This window comes from Sciurus vulgaris (genome assembly GCF_902686455.1).
Source record: "Sciurus vulgaris genome assembly, chromosome: 6".
Taxonomy (NCBI): Eukaryota; Metazoa; Chordata; class Mammalia; order Rodentia; family Sciuridae; genus Sciurus; species Sciurus vulgaris.
In genome coordinates this window covers 43,271,959-43,276,895 of record NC_136466.1, presented here as the reverse complement: position 1 = coordinate 43,276,895, position 4,937 = coordinate 43,271,959, and the positions used below count along the sequence as shown (strand labels likewise).

General features: G+C 36.2%; 1 pseudogene across 1 annotated transcript; it reads left to right on the top strand.

Moving 5' to 3' along the window:
* The first annotated feature begins 2,046 nt into the window (after positions 1 to 2,046).
* LOC306663421 (F-actin-capping protein subunit alpha-1-like) lies at positions 2,047 to 3,999 on the top strand (annotated as a pseudogene). Its single transcript has 2 exons — positions 2,047 to 2,136; positions 3,246 to 3,999. The product of its transcript is annotated as an F-actin-capping protein subunit alpha-1-like (transcript).
* The last annotated feature ends 938 nt before the right edge of the window (positions 4,000 to 4,937 follow it).

Genomic DNA, 4,937 nt, shown 5'->3' with positions numbered 1-4,937 from the left:
CTATATTCTTGTTAATGGTACCGTACGAAGAAAATAATGACTATCAGGCATAAGAATATGTTTGAGAACCTCTGATAAACTGTGAATGCCCAAAACATTAACTTGCAACATAAATTTAAGCTACAATACCTTGAAAATTAATCATTTCTTTCTACACCCAGATTTCATTACAAAAAGTGATGCTCCTAAAAGTTGTGGATACTTAAAAATAAAATGTGAAGAATTGGGGTTGGTTTAAATCTCTCCTTTACTGACTCATAGGTTACAAAAAAGTAGGAAGCCAAGTCTACTTCTCCATACTGTATCCTCACATGGTATCACTCCTTTCTTTCCTTTTAGTTTATTACTTTCCCTCCAAACATTATTTACAGAAAAATGAAAAAGTGAAACAAACTATAATCCTATAAAAGTCAGTGGTCTTATTCATTCTCACTGTTTTTACAAATTTGTTCCTTCTTCCCTTCACCATTTTTCTTTTTCTTTGTCACTTCAACTGTTTAACAAGAGCAGACCTTTAAGCTCCAGTCTGAAGAGGCTCAGCAAACATCCTCTGAGTCCTCTGGAGTTACCCACAACTTTCCCTGCGACATTCCAGATATTTTTGACAGTGATGAATCATGATAATCATTCCAAAACTTCCAAAACTATAGGACTCTTTTGATAGAAATCATGTTAAAGGGCAGGAGCATAATAGTTTTTAAAGTAATTGGCTTTCTAATTAAAAACTATGCTAAAAAGTCACAATATTGAAAATGACATTGTCAAGACAGTGTTGGGCTCTAGATTAAATTTGGATTTTTAGCTCTGACAAATGCTAGTTGGAATCAGCATTAGAAACACCTGTGGATTGAGGATCAGGGAGTTTGAAAGCTACTCCATTGCAGAAGGTCTCTAACCTGAGCCACCATTTGTGATATTGCACCAATTTGGGGTCATTTTCTTAGGAGACAATATGAATAGAATTACTATTCTATTGAAATTTGGTGGAATTTAAGGGAATGAAGTGATTTAATAATTAACCTTCAATTCTACACTTTAATTTTAAGAGATGATACAATCACAAGATTCAACCATATAAAACATGTTCCACGAAGAAAGAAAATAAAATGTGTAAGAGGAAAAGAGTGATAAAAAGAAAAAATGTTGAGAAGAAGCAATGGCAAAGAAGTCACTTTGTGCTATGAAGCAGCTTGGTTGTATTAGTGTGTGTCCTTAAAAATAGCAACCTCATTAACAAAGGCAGTAGTCATTTGCATTTTCAGACATTTCCAGACCTACTTGGTTGAATGCAGAATCCATCTCTTGCCAGTCAAATTGGTTTTGCCATCATCCTTCAACTGTAGCTCATGAAAAGTAAAGCCATTAGACACATTATGGAAGCCATAAAACACCAGATGCACAGATCATTAACAGGTTTACTTGCTTTGCTTAATTTGCCTTTCAGTGTGGCCTCTTACAACTTGACGGCTTTAAATCAGCTCTTCAAGAATCAGCTCCTCTGGTCTCAGGTAGTTCAGCTAGAGGACAAAAAAAACAAAACAAAACATGAAACACTCAATCACATGTCATGTTCAAATCTCTTTGCTTACCTGGTCCTGCTCAAGTTCAAAGTTAAGGATACAAGACATATGTTTTACCCTGGTCAGAAAGAAATGGAAATAAATGCTGAGTTGTTTACACAAAGAAGGCATTTAGTAAATGCCGGTTGATAAGGTCTAACTTTAAAACAATTAAAAATAGCCATATACTTCATTACTAGCAACAAATACGATTTTCATGAATGAAACACTGTATGTTGCCAACCATCGATATCAGAACCATAGGAAGCAAGAAAGAGGAAGGCAGCGGAACTGACATTGTCAACATTGCATTTTGCCAGATACAGATGTTTCTTTCACAGAAAATTCAGCAGACATGGCACCAATTTAGAGTCCAGTCCCCAGAGTCATAGCCTACTGTCCCCACCTCTGTTCAACCCTTTGTACTCTAGGAAGACTGAAATCCAGGGAGGCATTGAACCCTGACTTGAGGTGGGGAAGATCTCCTATGACAGAGAATGGCCTAGCAGAGCCATCCATTTTCCGTAGATCAAACTCTCAGATTGCCTTGCTCAAACAAAACAAGCAACAACCTAAAGTGCCTAGTTTTTGATAGTTCTACAGAACTATCAAAATATTTTTAAACCTGTAACATAGCAATTAGAAAATAATTCAGAAGGATACACCACTCTTTAGTACCCACTGCAACACAGGTATGATCAGGCTCTAATTCAAGGGTCATGACTTAAATGAGAATTCTGCAGCTAATTTGTCTTGGGGTTTTAGAGCTTCAAAATATTGCCTTTAATATCATGCATGCTCTAGACTGGCCAATTAATTCAACTAACGGTGATTCCTCACCTCACAAAACAAAGGATGAAAGAAAATGCCAAATTTTATACTTATCAAAAAAGGTAATTTCTTAAGGTATTAACCAAAGAAAAATTAGCAAGTTGCCTCAGTCTTGGAGTTAAGCATAAACATATGACTTGGAAGGGGTGAGACTTTTTAATGTGCAGTGTGTAGAAATCTCACTATTACTTTATGGTCACAAAAACTTCCATTCTTTTACATGGAAAGTTTGAAAATCATCTGATAGAGTTTCATTCTTTTAAATAGGCATGTACACTTAGTTTCTGATTATACAAACATTGGATTTTAGTCATGTAGATTTTGGAAGGTCTCTGTTCTTATTCTTTTCCTTACATTCTTTTCTTTCCATTAAACACTTTAAAAAAACTCCAACAAAAAGTGGGTTTCAGTCAGGCATGGTCGTGCACACCTGCAATCCCAACAGCTCAGGAGGCTGAGGGAGGAGGATGTCAGGTTCAGCAACTAAATGAGGCTCTAAGCAATTTATTGAGACCCTGTCTCAAAAAGTAAAAGTAAAAAGCTCTGGGGATAAGGCTCAGTGGTTAAGTGCCCCTACATTCAACTCTAGTAACGATAACAATAAAAAAAATGGGGCTTCAGAAAAAGGCAAAGTTTGATCCAGGTTGTATCAAATAAATAAAATCTATTTATATATTCACACATAAGAGAATCATCTGCAAGAATACACTCCAAATCTTACCAGTGGACACCTCCATTTAAAACAACAACAACAAAACAAAAACAAAAACAAAAACCAGAATTAACAGGGTAGAAGACAGTGCAAGACAGCCGACTTTGAGAATAAGGGGTTGTCAGATAAGAAGATATGCATAGCACCCCCCAGGTGAATTTAATGAATTATTTTGTGATGTCTAGTCACTGCTTAATAAGAACAATCTCCTCAGGGAAGAGTAGCACATGTGCTTGCTTATATAACACAAATCCATTCAAACCTGTGAAGATAGAAGGATATGAAAACCAGCTTTTAATTACAGAGCACGCTGGCGTGGGTAATAGCAGATTTTTAGATCTGAGAAACAAAATTTCCTTTGTTTGACCACTTATGGAAAGAAGCAAGTAACCCTCAATGAAAGGAAGTAGATGGAGGTTTGAAGTCTTGGAGAGAAACCTGTGCCAATGCTTTAAGAGCCTGTGTGAAAGGCAATTATATTTCCAACAGCTTCTGTGCTGTTTGCACTAAAACTACAGATGGGCAACAGACTATTATTGCATGTATTGAAAGTCACCAGTTTCAGTCTAAATTTTTCTAGAATGATTGCTGGAGATCAGAATGCAAGTTCCCTATCACATCACCTAGTGGTTGGGGACTCGAATTCAGGTTCACTCTCAGGAAGATAGCAATGTTCAATTGGTTAGTCATAGAGATGTACAAGGCACAGTAACTGTCAAGGAGTTTATTAAAATCATAGAAAATGGAGAAAATGGATATCAGATTCAATTAATGAAAACTGTCACAACATCAGACATGACACTCAAGGCCTTGTGCCTGCAGCTTCCAGTTACTCACACCAAAATCGACTGCAACCAACTCAGCTACCAGACTGGCAAAGAAATGCAGAATGCTTAAAGGTTGATGTAGAATTCTTAGAAAGAACACAGAGAAAGAAAAGGATTCAACTTATGGTTGTATAATAAATAAATGATTTATAAACAAAGTGATATTTTGCTAGGGCTTTCAAAGGCAACAATTTTTTTTTAGCCTCCTGGAATACTGTTGAACCTATAGCATTGTCTCCATCTTTTTGTGTTCTCTGCCTTGTACTTTTTCTGTTATCACTATATCTATTTTTAAATCTTTTTTTATCTTTTTAACTTTTATTTTTTTTCTTTTTCTTTTTGCTGTTGTCAATTCTGCTACATTTAGTGCTGAGGAGAGATCAATCTATCCAGGAGTCATTTTACTGTTGATAAAATTGTCCTAGCATGAAGTCCTGTTACCAGTTTAGACAGATTATGCACAGAACATTTTTACTCATGCACCAAGGCACTTCTGTTATTTCAATGTTTTTTGCTGATTCACCAACAGCTGAGGCTGTTCTACCACTCCTGGCTAAATGGAAGACACTTTTATCCTTCTGCCTCAACTGCTTTGATCGTCATTTATATCATTCCACAACTGTAGTGTTCAAAATTTCAGATGGAGGCTTTTCAGGTTTATTTTGGGGGGCAAATGAAGTTTTCTGGAAATTCCGTGACAGCAACTTCCCTGGGGAAATTGTTTCTTAATCCAAGGCTTTGAACCACATTCCCCATACGTGAGCACGTTTGCTTTTATCATTCCCTCAATGGCTCCTTCCCATTTAGTACCATGCAGTTATAGACATCTGCCTTTTTAGATGAGTCTTATCTATATGTTATTTTTTAAGTATTCAAGAACTGCTAAAATACTATAGATGTAGTAGAGTATAAAGCTTGAAAAATGCAAATGCTGAAGGAATAATAGGTATCTTTTGCTTGGATACTTGTGGCAGGATTGTACTACAAGCAAATGAATCAAACAATTCT